Source organism: Nicotiana attenuata, unplaced genomic scaffold (assembly GCF_001879085.1).
Source record: "Nicotiana attenuata strain UT unplaced genomic scaffold, NIATTr2, whole genome shotgun sequence".
NCBI lineage: Eukaryota > Viridiplantae > Streptophyta > Magnoliopsida > Solanales > Solanaceae > Nicotiana > Nicotiana attenuata.
The window spans coordinates 203,880-218,906 of NW_017670382.1; positions in this window are offsets into that span (position 1 = coordinate 203,880).

Genomic DNA, 15,027 nt, shown 5'->3' on the forward strand with positions numbered 1-15,027 from the left:
TATCTTACCTTAACGTTGATGACGAAAATCCCCTCTTGAAGCTCCCCAAAATCGCCTATGCCAAGTGAACAGTGAGAGAAGAACGGCCAAAATCCGATTTTAAAACAATTATTCTGCCCCAGCATTTTCCGCACCTGCGGTCCAACGACCGCTTCTGCGGTTCCGCAGGTGCGGTCCAAATACCGCATATGCGGTCCTCCCTGGGCCACCCCAATCTCGCTTCTGCGACATGCCTCCCGCAGATGCGGTCCCGCTTCTACGGAACCTTGACCGCATCTACGGCCTTCGAACCTTTGACCAAAAACCGCTTCTGCGGCTCCATTTCCGCTTCTGCGGGGCCGCTTCTGCGGTTAGCCCATCGCAGAAGCGGAAATACCAGCAACCAGATCCTTCAGCCCTCTTCCAAATTCCAAATTCGATCCGTTAACTATCCGAAATCCACCTAAGCCCCCGGGACCTCAACCAAACCTACCAACCAATCCCAAAACACGCTACGGACTTGCTCGAGACCTCAAATCACATCAAACAACGCTAAAATCATGAATCGACCTCCAATCCAAACTTAATGAACTTCAAAATTTCAAACTTCTATTTCCGATGTTTAAACCTATCAAATCACGTCCGATTGACCTCAAATTTTGCGCACAAGTCATATTCGACATTACGGACCTACTGCAACTTCCGGAATTGGATTCCGACCCCGATATCAAAAAGTCCACCTCCAGTCAAACTTCTCAAAAACCTTCAAATTTCTATCTTTAGCCAAATGGCTCCAAAATGACCTACGGACCTCCGAATTGACTTCCGATTGCGCTCCCAACTCCAGAATCACCATACGGAGCTATTCTCAGACTCGGAATCCCAAACGGACATCGATAACACTGAAATGCACTTCAAGCCAAACTTAAGAAATTTCTTCAAAAATGCTAACTTCCACAATAGGCGCCAAAACGCTTCCGGGTTATCCAAAACTCGCACCGGGCATACGCCCAAGTCTGAAATCATCATACGAACCTGCTGGAACCTTCAGATCCTGATTCTGAGGTCGTTTACTCAAAATTCCATTCCTAGTTCATTCTTTCAACTTTAAGCTTCCGAAATAAGACTTCTCTTTCCAAATCAACTCTGGACTTCCCGAAATTCAATTCCGACCACGCGCACAAGTCGTAATACTCGAAATGAAGTTGCTCATGGCCTGAGGCTGCTGAACAGAGCGCTAGAACTCAAAACGACCGGTCGGGTCGTTACACCGTATTTCATATAAAATAATTTGACTAAATATGCACGTACATAAAAACTAGTTTATTTATTATGAAAACACGAATGTTTCACGCTAAATATTGAACGACAAAAATATCCCTAAAATATTGACCGACTTTTTTACCCTTAAAATTTTAAATTAAACCGGGATAAAATTGTAATTACTTAAACCTCCTGCATATCTATACTATATTAAAAGCACGAAGGCCCTTAACGAAATGTCGTTCGCCTTTTTTACCCTATAAAAATACATTTCTTATTGGACAAAATCGTAATTAAATTACGTTCATAATATTAGAACTTAAATTACAAAATCATTCTTTAGATGGAACTTCCGTATCGAAAGTTCTACAATAATTTGTAATTCGAAATCAACTTAAATTCAAAATAATATTTCTTTTATTGGGCAATGGTTAATTGAATTTCCATATACAAAGTTCTATTATAAATGTGATACTTCCAACTTCGTTTGCTACACTTTTAGTTTGGAAGAGTTTTTTCGAACCTTAACCATAATTAGAGTTCTAAACAACTACATAACTCTACCTTACATTTCAGATTTAATGTATAATATTTGGTTTATATATAATATTTCCTATATATTTGGGGTTTTTTCTCTATCTTCTTTCGGTAGTATAATAACGGATGGTATTAGAGCTCTAAATAAACACGCACACCTTTACCTTAAATTTAGGACTTTAATACATCTATATCTATGTTTATATCTATACTATATTAAAAATTGCTCCCTTTTTTTACCTTTGTAAAATAAATTTAACACTGAATAAAATAATCATTTAATTAATTTTCTAATATATAGTTATGAGCAATTCATTTAATTAAGACTTCAAAACCAACAAAATTTTTGTATTAAATCTTTCCTCATTTGTAAAAAGATATAACACAAAACAAACACTTTATTTTTTAAAGCTTTTTACAAAGTAGGAACTCCTTTTTAGTTTAGGACTCTTTTTTTTTTGTTATTAAATTATAACCGATTACAGCTAAAACTATTTTGTGCACTCAACATGTTTTCTAATTATTTTAGATTTCGTTTAGAACAACTGCTAAAGTGTAAGGAATTTAAGTTAAAATCTAACCTTAAGATATTTAGGTTAGAAGTTGTTCTGAAAAATAAAAGTATATTGTAGGGTACCCTTTAATTCCTTAAGATATTTATCTTTCTTTACGTTTCTCCTATTCTCAAATTTCCATGAACACTTTCTTTTAGATTCTTTGTTGATTAAGTACAATTATTGTCACGACCCGGATTTCCCCCCCTCGGGTATCGTGTTGGCGCCTACTAACAGGAGCTAGGCAAGCCAACTTAATAAACCACTCATTAAACACATGTTCCTTTTCAATAATTTAACAGCATTAAAATAAAAGCAACGGAATTAAAATCATAAGCAGAAGTCTTAAATTTAGATAGCTGAATAAAATATAGAACCCTGACATGAATCTCTACCCCAGAACTGGAGTCACATACTCACAAACATCTAAGAAGTACTAAATACAAAGTCTGAAAGAAAGCATAAATCCTTTTATATCGGGTACAATGAGATGATAGTCTAATATAAGGAAAGAGGAGATGTCGGGCCTGCGGATGCCTGCAAGGCTACCTCGGGTCTCTCCGGACTGAAGGTATGCTCCCGTGCTAAAGCTGCTGCTGCTGCTGCTCGAAACCTGGACCTGTGCAAAAATGCACAGAGCGTAGCATCAGCACAACCGACCCCATGTGCTGGTAAGTGTCTAGCCTAACCCCGGCGAAGTAGTGACGAGGCTAGACTGGAACCCACATAAACCTGTGCAGATATATACGCAAGTACAACGGAAAGAAATAGCAAGTACATAACAATTTAAGCTGGTGAAGGGAGCATTCTTCAGGGGTGACAGATAGAACAAAATATCGGGAATAATGGTACGTACATCTACATTTTTAACTTCTAACAATAATGAAAATACAAGGCAACCTTCATATTCAACTCATCTTGTTGCAGGCGTGCAACCTGATCCCATTTCTCATGAATCTCATGGTAGGCGTACCACCCGCTCCCATTTCAATATCACTTGTGGTAGGCGTACCACCCGCTCCCATTTCAATATCACTCGTGGTAGGCGTACCACCCGCTCCCATTTCAATATCACTTGTGGTAGGCATACCACCCGCTCCCATTTCAATATCACTTGTGGTAGGCGTACCACCCACTCCCATTTCAATATCACTTGTGGTAGGCGTACCACCCGCTCCCTATAATTTCAACACAGTACACAATACAGTCCCGGCAAGGGAATAATCATAACAAGTCAAACATCCCAACAAGGGAGGGTCAGCTATAACCAATCCTATTCAACTTCTTCTTGGTACAACTAATATCATTATTCAGTTGCAACTTTCATAGGGTCCAACAATGGTTCGGGGAGCTCCGGCAGGGGGACTTGAGTCTCAGCAGAACCTTCCCTTTTCTTCTCTCTCCTTTCCCTCATCTCCCGGGCCTCAACCGTACACAATTAGCGAAATTAAGACTCACGGTCATGCTTGACACCGACGCATGGACACTCGTCACCATGCCCATACGTCGTACCCCACACAAATCAAATAGCAATTATGACTCAACTCCTAATCCCTCAACTAGGGTTAAACCAAACACTTACCTCAAACTTCCACGGCCAATTCAATCCTCAACAACCGCTTTCCCTCTCGAATTCGGCTCCAACTCAACCAAATCTATGCAATAATGACTTCACGTTATCAATATGTTCTAAACAAATCAAACCCAATGTCTAATTATAGCTTTTTCATCCATTTACCCCAAAAGGTCAAAAATGCCCCCGCGCCCACGCGGTCAAAACCCGAGGTTCGAACCAAAACCCGATTACCCATTCCCCCATGAACTTAGATATATAATTTATTTTGGAATCGGACCTCGAATTGAGGTCCAAAACCCCCAATTTTAGAAAACCTAGGTTCTACCCAAAATTCCCAAATTTCCCCATTAAAATACGAGCCCGATACCACAGTCTTTCAATCAAATTTCATTTCCAATTTCCTTAATTATTTTCAGAAAACAATTTCACACAAAAATTCATTTCTCGGGCTTGGGACCTCGGAATTTGATTCCGGGCATACACCCAAGTCCCATATTTTCCTACGGACCCTCCGAGACCGTCAAATCACGGGTCCGGGCCCGTTTGCCCAAAATATTGACCGAAGTCAAACTTAATCAATTAAATACCAAGATTTAACATTTTTCTCACAAATTTCATATTTAAACTTTTCGGCTACGCGCCCGGACTGCGCACACAAATCGAGGCAATCCCAAATGAGGTTTCCAGGGCCTCAGAAGTACAGGGTGAGTAAGGAAACAAGTGATGACCCCTTTGGGTCGTCACATTCTCCACCTCTAAAACAACCGTTCGTCCTCGAACGGACAAAAGAAGGAAGTACCTGAGTCGGGGAAAAGATGGGGATAACGGCTCCGCATATCAGACTCGGACTCCCAGGTCGATGCCTCAGGAGGCTGACCTCTCCACTGAACACGAACAGAAGAAAAACTCTTGGATCTCAACTGACGAACCTGCCGGTGTAGAATAGCTACCGGCTCCTCCTCATAGGACAAGTCCTTGTCCAACTGGACGGTACTGACGTCTAACATGTGGGTAGGATCGCCGTGATACCTCCGAAGCATGGATACATGGAAAACTGGATGCACGGCTGATAAGCTGGGCGGCAACGCAAGTCTATAAGCCACCTCTCCCACTCGATCAAGGATCTCAAACGGGCCAATGTACCTAGGGCTAAGCTTGCCCTTCTTCCCAAATCTCATCACGCCTTTCATAGGCAACACTCGGAGCAATACCCGCTCACGGTCTGCATAACTCTTCTGCCTAGACTGAGCTGAACGAAGCCTCTCCTGAATGATCTTGACCTTGTTCAAGGCCTCCTGAACCAAATCCGTACCTATCAATCGAGCCTCTCCCGGCTCAAACCATCCAATCGGAGACCGACATCGCCTACCATATAAAGCCTCATAAGGAGCCATCTGGATGCTCGACTGGTAGCTGTTGTTGTAGGCGAACTCTACTAAAGGCAAAAACTGGTCCTACGAACCTCCAAAGTCGATAACACAAGCTTGGAGCATATCCTCCAAAGTCTGAATAGTCCGCTCGGACTGACCGTCCGTCTGAGGATGAAATGCTGTGCTCAACTCAACCCGTGTGCCCAACTCTCCCTGAACTGCACCCCAGAAACGCGAGGTAAACAGCGTACCCCGGTCTGAAATGATAGATACCGGCACACCATGAAGGCGAACAATCTCCCGAATATAAATCTCAGCTAACCTCTCGGATGAATAGGAGACTGCCACAGGAATGAAATGTGCTGACTTGGTCAACCTATCAACAATAACCCATATCGCATCGAACTTCTTCCGAGTCAACGGAAGTCCGATAACGAAATCCATGGTAATCCTCTCCCACTTCCACTCGGGAAGCTCAATCATCTGAAACAAACCACCAGGCCTCTGATGCTCATACTTAACCTGCTGACAGTTCAAACATCGACCCATATATGCAACAATATCTTTCTTCATCCTGCGCCACCAATAATGCTGCCGCAAGTCCTGATACATCTTCGCGGCGCCCGGGTGAATAGAATACCGAGAACTATGGGCCTCCTCTAAAATCAACTCTCGAAGCCCATCCACATTGGGCACACAAACTCGTCCCTGCAATCTCAAAACTCCATCCGCATCTAAGGTAACCTGTTTGGCACCTCCTCGCTGCACCGTGTCTCTAAGGACACATAAATGGGGATCATCATACTGCCAATCACGGATACGCTCCAATAACGAAGAACGAGCAACCGTGCAAGCTAACACACGATTGGGCTCAGAAACATCCAGTCTCACGAACTGATTGGCTAAAGCCTGAACATCCAAAGCAAGCGGCCTCTGACTGACTGGAATATAAGCAAGACTGCCCATACTGGCTGACTTCCTACTCAAAGCATCGGCCACCACATTGGCCTTCCCCGGATGATATAAAATAGTGACATCATAATCCTTCAACAACTCCAACCACCTCCTCTGCCTCAAATTCAACTCCTTCTGCTTGAACAAGTACTGAATACTCTTGTGGTCAGTGAACACCTCACATGCCACGCCATACAAATAGTGCCTCCAAATCTTCAAGGCGTGGACAATAGCTGCCAACTCTGAATCATGCACTGGATAGTTCTTCTCGTGGATCTTCAACTGCCTCGAAGCATAGGCTATGACTCTGCCATTCTGCATCAATACTGCACCAAGTCCAATACGGGAAGCATCACAATAGACTAAATAAGGCCCTGAGCCTGTGGGCAAAACCAATACCGGTGCCGTAGTCAGAGCTGACTTGAGCTTCTGAAAGCTCGCCTCACACTCATCTGACCATCTGAACTGGGCACCCTTCTGGGTCAACCTGGTCATCGGGGCTGCAATAGATGAAAACCCCTCCACAAACCGACGGTAGTAGCCTGCTAACCCCAAGAAACTCCGAATCTCCGTAGCTGATGCTGGTCTAGGCCAGTTCTTGACTGCCTCTATCTTCTTCGGGTGCACCTGAATACCCTCAGCTGATACAACGTGACCCAGAAATGCTACTGAACTCAGCCAGAACTCACACTTGGAGAACTTGGCATATAACTGACTATCCCTCAAAGTCTAAAGAACCACTCTGAGGTGCTGCTCGTGCTCCTCCTGGCTGCGGGAGTACACCAAAATATCATCAATAAAGACTATCACGAACATGTCCAAATATGGACTGAACACTCGGTTCATCAACTCCATGAATGCTGCTGGGGCGTTGGTCAACCCAAACGACATGACCAGGAACTCATAATGCCCGTACTGAGTGCGAAATGCTGTCTTAGGGACATCGGATGCCCTAATCCTCAACTGATGGTAGCTAGACCTCAAGTCTGTCTTTGAAAACTCCTTTGCACCCTGAAGTTGGTCGAACAAATCGTCAATCCTAGGCAGTGGATACTTGTTCTTAATCGTCACTTTGTTCAATTGCCGGTAATCAATGCACATCCTCATCGAACCATCCTTTTTCTTCACAAATAACACCGGCGCACCCCAAGGAGAAACACTGGGTCTAATGAAACCCTTCTCTAGCAAATCCTGCAACTGATCCTTTAACTCTTTCAACTCTGGCGGGGCCATGCGATACGGCGGGATAGAAATGGGTTGCGTGCCCGGAGCCAGATCAATACAAAAATTGATATCCCTATCGGGCGGCATACCCGGCAGGTTTGAAGGGAAAACCTCGGGGAACTCCCGAACAATAGGAACAGAATCAATAGAAGGGACCTCTACGCTGGAATCGCGAACATACGCCAGATAAGCTAAACACCCCTGCTCGACCATGCGTCGAGCCTTCACATATGAGATAACACTACGAGTGGCATGACCTGGGGTCCCTCGCCACTCCAAATGGGGCAAATCTGGTAAAGCCAAGGTCACGGTCTTGGCGTGACAATTTAAGATAGCATGATACGGGGACAACCAATCCATCCCTAATATAAAGTCAAAATCCACCATGTCTAAGAGCAATAAATCCACACGAGTCTCAAGACCCTCAAACACTACCACACAGGAACGATGAACTCGGTCGACCACTAGAGAATCACCCACCGATGTAGATACATGAACAGGAATACCCAAAGCATCACTAGGCATAACCAGGTAGGGTGCAAAATAGGATGGCACATACGAATACGTAGACCCAGGGTCAATTAGCATGGAAGCATCTCTATCACAAATCAGAATAGTACCTGTAATGTCTGCACCTGAAGACTCAGCCTCTGGCCTGGCTGCTGGCTGGCCTCTACCTCTGGCGGCCTAAACTCCACCTCTATGACTTCTACCTCCACCTCTAACACCTCTGCCACCACCCCTAGCTGGCTGGGCAGGCTATGGAACCTCTGGTGCCTGAACCATAGCATGAGAACTCTGATGCGGAGAGCTGCCATAAACTAGAGGGCAATATCTGACAATGTTCCTTGGATCACCACAAGCATGGCAAGACCTCGTCTGCTGCGGCTGAGCACCCCTCAACCTCGGGCAAACCTCCTATTGTGACCATACTCGCCACACTCATAACATCTACACGAACGCTGCAGCTGAGGAAACTGAGGCTGACCCTGTCGACCTGAATGACCACCTGAAGTACCATGAGTGACCTGGAGAGCTGACTGAAACGGCCTAGGAGGATGGCCTCTACCATAAGAACCTCTACCTCCAGACGAGGTACCACCGAATCTGCCTACATGACGGGGCCTCTTACCCGACCCATGACCACCTCCCTGTGGCAGAACCCTCTCAAATCTACGGCCCATATTGGCCGCCTCCTGAAAAGTGATCTCACTCCCGGCCTGAGCCACTGCTGGCTGAACTCCTGGAAGCAAACCCGCTCGAGAGATGCTCTCCATAAAGCCTACCAACCTGACCAAAGCGTCCTGAAGAACTGGGGTGGCTAAAAACCCCTCTGGGACCTGAGCTGGGCCCACCGGAGTTGCTGGGGCTGGAACCTCCTCATCATAATCAACATGAGGCTCCACCTCTAGGACTGCTGCTTGGGGCTGAGCTCTACCCCTGCCTCGGCCTCTCGCACGGCCTCAGCCTCGGCCTCGCCCTCTGCCCCTCGTAGGAGCTACTGCTGGGGGCTCGGGCTGCTGCGTAGTAGAAGAGGAAGCACGTGTTCTCGCTATCTGCGAAAGAACACAGTAGAAAGACAAGCAGTATTTGAGAAACGGAACCGCACGATAAGAAAGAACAAAAGTAAAATTTTCCTAACTCTGTAGCCTCTGGGGATAAATACAGACGTCTCCGTACCGATCCCTCAAACTCTACCGAGATTGTCCGTGAGTTGTGAGACCCATGTAACCTAGTGCTCTGATACCAACTTGTCACGACCCGGATTTCCCACCCTCGGAAGTCGTGATGGCGCCTACTAATAGGAGCTAGGCAAGCCAACTTAATTTACTTCTTTTAGCAATTATCGTCCATTTAATGAAAACAAAACATAACATGATAAAGCGGAAGTCTCAAATATAATTAACTGAAAGGAATGCGGAAGTTTAACAAAATCCTCTACCCAAGACTGGTGTCACAATACTCACGAACGTCTAGAGAATACAAAATACAAGGTGTAAATTAAACATAAAACTGTCTGTTTCGGTACAAATGATAACAAACTGAATAAAACACAAAGGGACTCCGGGCCTGCGGACGTCAGCAAGGCTACCTCGAATGTCCCTGGACCGAAAGCTCGCTCCCAGACTGCTAATGCTACTCAAATGCTGCTCCAACACCTGGATCTGTGCAAAAAGATGCACAGAGTGTAGCATCAGCACAACCGACCCCATGTGCTGGTAAGTGCCTAGCCTAACCTCGGCGAAGTAGTGACGAGGCTAGACCAGATTACCGAAACAATGTCTGTGCAGATATATATGCAAGTACAACGAAATAATAGTGGAAAGTAAACAATTAGAGCTGAGAGGGGGAACATGCTTATGGGGTAGCAGATAAATCAGAATATCAGGAATAACAAAAGAAACTACATCTGATTTCTTCTAACACAGAATAAGGGAAAACAAACCACTTTCACTTGTTTCAATTTCCTCTCGTTGCAGGCGTGCAACTCGATCCCATTTCATAATATCACGTGGTAGGCGTACCACTCGATCCCATTTCATAATATCACGTGGTAGGCGTACCACTCGATCCCATTTTATAATATCACGTGGTAGGCGTACCACTCGGTCCCATTTCATAATGTCACGTGGTAGGCGTACCACTCGATCCCATTTAATAATATCACGTGGTAGGCGTACCACTCGATCCCATTTAATAATATCACGTGGTAGGCGTACCACTCGATCCCATTTCATAATATCTCGTGGTCGGCGTGCCACACGATCCCATTTCTTTCAACACTACACACAATATAATCCCGGTAAGGGAGAAAGATATTATAATAAACTATCCCGACAAGGGAACAAGATAATATAATGAACTATCCCGGAAAGGGAACAAGATAATATAATAAACTATCCCGGCAAGGGAATAAGATATTATAATAAACTATCCCGGCAAGGGAGATCCAGCTATAACCAAACTTATTCAATTTCTACTCCACACAATTAAATCAATACTCCGTCTGAACAGTTACTGGCTCAGTGTTAAAGATTTTTAACCAAGTCCTCATAAACAACAATTAAGAATTCGATAATTTAGCAATTTAGGACTCACGGTCATGCTCGACACCAATGTATAGATACTCGTCACCATTCCTATACACCGTACTCGACAAATAGCAATTAGCAACTAAGACTCTACTCCTATTCCCTCAAGCCAAAGTTAAACCAAACACTTACCTTAACTTCCACGGCCAATACAATCCTCCACAATCGCTTTCCCTCTCGAATTCGGCTCCAACTCAACCAAATATATGCAATAAGGACTTCATGTTATCAATATGTGCTAAACAAATCAAACCAAATGACTAATTATAGCTTTTTCATCAATTTACCCCAAAAGGTCAAAAATACCCCCGGGCCCACATGGTCAAAACCCAAGTTTCGAAACAAAACCCGATTACCCATTCCCCCATGAACTCAAATATGTAAGTTATTTTGGAATCGGACCTCGAATTGAGGTCCAAAACCCCCAAATTTTAGAAAACCTAGGTTCTACCCTAAATTCCCAATTTCTCCATTAAAATCTTTGTTTTGAAGTTTGAAATTATGTTTAAAGATGTTAAGGAGTAAAGAAAATGAGTTAGAAATCACTCACCAATCGTTTTGGAGAAGAAGAATCGTTTGGAAAATCGCCTCTTGTGTTTTGGATTTTGAAAAAAAGTGAAAAATAACTGAAAATCCCGACCTTATATACCCTTCTGAAGACTCAGCGCGGACCGCGCAAAAGTGCACCACGGCCGCGCTGAGGAGCTGGAATTTCACACTCTCTGAACCCACCCAGCGCGGACCGCACTGATTTGGAACGCGGCCGCACTGGTCGACTTAAACCACTGGCCCTCTGAACCTAGCCACGCGGACCGCGCAAGAATGCACCGCGGCCGCGCGGCTTCCAGCGCGGACCGCGCGGAATCGACCGCGGGCGCGCTGGGGGCCTGCAACTCCCTGAACCTGCAACCATCTTATATTTCTAGCCTAAGACCTCCCAGGACCTACTCAAAACTCACCCATGCCCTCGGGGCTCCAAACCGAACATACATATAAACTGAAAATCATCCTACGGACTTATCCGTGCGATCAAATCTCCCAAACAACATCATAAACATCAAATTAGGCCTCAAGACCCCTGATTTCCTTCCAATTTTTCATAAAACATCAAGTTTAGAGTTTTTAGTCCAAAACACGTCAAACGACGTCCAAATTCAACCAAACTTTACAGAAAGTACTTAAGCCATATATAAGACTTGTATCGGGCGTCGGAACCAAAATACGAGACCGATACCACAGTCTTTTAATAAATTCTCATTTTCAATTTCCTTAATACTTTCAGAAAAACAGTTTCATAGAAAAATTCATTTCTCGGGCTCTAGACCTCGGAATTCGACTCCGGGCATATGCCCGAGTCCCATATTTTTCTACGGACCCTCCGGGACCGTCAAATCACGGGTTCGGGTCCGTTTACCAAAAATGTTCCGGAGTCAAATATATTCATATTAATATCAAAATTTAGCATTTTTCAGACAGAATTCATATATAAGCTTTCCGGCTGCGCGCCCGGACTGCGCACGCAAATCGAGGCAACCCTAAATGAGGTTTTCGATGCCTCGGAAGCACGGGACGAGTAAGAAAACAACTGATGACCCCTTTGGGTCGTCACAATAAATCTCTACCAACCGCTCCGAAGAATAGAAAACTGCCACAGGAATGAAATGCGCTGACTTGGTCAGTCTATCCACAATAACCCTAACTGCATCGAACTTCCTCTGAGTCCGTGGGAGTCCAACAACGAAATCCATAGTGATACGCTCCTACTTCTATTTAGGAATCTCTATCTTCTGAAGCAAACCACCTCTGATGCTCGTACTTTACTTGCTGACAATTTAGACACCGAGCTACATATGCAATAATATCCTTCTTCATCCTCCTCTAGCAATAATGCTGCCGCAAGTCCTGATACATCTTGGCGGTGCCCAGATGAATAGAATACCGGGAACTATGAGCCTCCTCTAGAATCAACTCACGAAGTTCATCCACATGAGGTACACAAACACGACCCTGCAGCATCAAAACTCTATCATCTCCAACCGTAATCTGCTTGGCATCACCGTGCCGCACTATGTCCCTAAGGACAAGCAAATAAGGATCATCATACATCCGCTCCCTGATACGCTGAAACAAGGAAGACCGAGCGACTGTGCAAGCTAAAACACGACTGGGCTCAGAAACATCGAACTCACGAACTGATTGGCTAAGGCCTGAACATCTAATGCAAGCGGTCTCTCACCAACTGGAATGTACGCAAGGTTGCCCATACTAGCTGACTTCCTACTCAAAGCATCGGCCACTACATTGGCCTTCCCGAGATGATACAAGATGGTGATATCATAGTCTTTCAATAGATCCAACCACCTCCTCTGCCTCAAATTGAGCTCCTTGATATCATAGTCTTTCAATAGATCCAACCACCTCCTCTGCCTCAAATTGAGCTCCTTTTGCTTGAACAGATACTGCAAACTCTTATGATTCGTGAATACCTCACACGACACGCCATATAGATAGTGCCTCCAAATACTCAGCGCGTGAACAATGGTTGCCATCTCCAAGTCATGAACAGGATAATTCTTCTCGTGAACCTTTAGATACCATGAAGCATATGCAATAATCTTGCCACCCTGCATCACTACCGCACCAAGCACAATACAAGATATGTCACAATATACTGTATAGGGCCCTGAACCTGTGGGCAACACCAACACCAGTGTCGTAGTCAAAGATGTCTTGAGCTTCTTAAAGCTCGATTCACACTCGTCTGACCATCTGAACGGGGCACCCTTCTGACAGGGCTGTTATAGATGAAAACCCATCCACAAACTGACGGTAATAACCCGCCAAATCCAAGAAACTACGAATCTTCGTGGCTGGAGTAGGTCTAGGCCAATTCTGAACAGCCTCAATCTTCTTAGGATCCACCTGAATACCCTCTACTGATACAACGTGACCCAAGAAAGCAACTAAACTCAACCAAAACTCGCATTTTGAAAACTTAGCATATAACTGGCTGTCTCTCAGAGTCCGAAGTACGATCCGAAGATGTTGCTCATGCTCCTTTCGGCTGCGGGAGTAGATAAAGATATCATCAATAAACACAATCACAAAGGAATCCAGGTAAGCCTTGAACACCCGGTTCATCAAATCCATAAATGCTGCTGGGGCATTTGTCAAGCCAAATGACATCACCAGGAACTCATAGTGCCCATATAGAGTCCGAAAAGTTGTCTTAGGGACATCAGATGCCCTAATCCTCAACTGATGGTAGCCAGACCTCAAATTGATCTTTGAAAATACCTTGACACCCTGAAGCTGATCAAATAAGTCATCAATTCACGGCAATGGGTACTTGTTCATGATGGTGACTTTGTTCAATTGCCAATAATCTATGCACATGCTCATCGATCCATCTTTCTTCTTTACAAACAATACGGGCACACCCCAAGGCGAGACACTCGGTCTAATAAAGCCCTTATCAAGAAAATCTTGCAACTGCTCTTTCAACTATTTCAACTCTAGCGGGGCCATGCTATATAGCGGAATAGAAATGGGCTGAGTGCCTAGAACCAAATCATTACAGAAGTCAATATCCCTGTCGGGTGGCATCCCCGGCAGGTCTGCAAGAAATACCTATGGAAACTCCCGAACAACTGGTACAGAATCCATGGAAGGAACCTCCGCACTAGAATCACGAACATAAGCCAAATATGCCAAACATCCCTTCTTGACCATACGCCAAACCTTCATATAAGAGATAATCCTGCTGGTATAATGACCAGGAGTCCCTCTTCACTCTAATCGAGGTAATCCCGGCAAGGCTAAGGTCACGGTCTTGGCGTGATAGTCCAATATAGCATGATAAGGAGATAGCCAATCCGTCCCCAAAATGACATCAAAATCGACCATATCGAGAAGTAAGAGATCTACGCTAGTCTCAAGACCCCCAATAATAACCACACACGAGCGATAGACACGATCTAGAACAATAGAATCCCCCACCGGTGTGGACACATACACGGGAGAACTAAAAGAACCACGAGGCACAACCAAATATGAAGCAAAGTAAGATAACACATAGGAGTATGTAGACCCTGGACCAAATAGAACCGATGCATCTCTACTGCAAACTGAAACAGTACCTATGATAACAGCATCAGATGACTCGGCCTCAGGCCTGGCTGGAAAAGCATAACATCGAGGCTGGGCCCCACCACTCTAAACCATAGCTCTAGGACGGCCTCCTGCTGGTTGGCCTCCACCTCTAGCGGCCTGGCCTCCACCTCTGACGCCCTGACCTCCATGTCTAGCGGACTGACCTCTACCTCTGGCTCCCTGACCCCTACCTCCAGCTGGCTAAGCGGGCGGTGGCGCGCCCGGTGCCAGAATCATGGCACGAGAACCCTGCTGCTGTGGCTGAATGCCCACTAATCCCGGACAGGTCCTCTGGATATGCCCATAATCACTACATATGAAACATC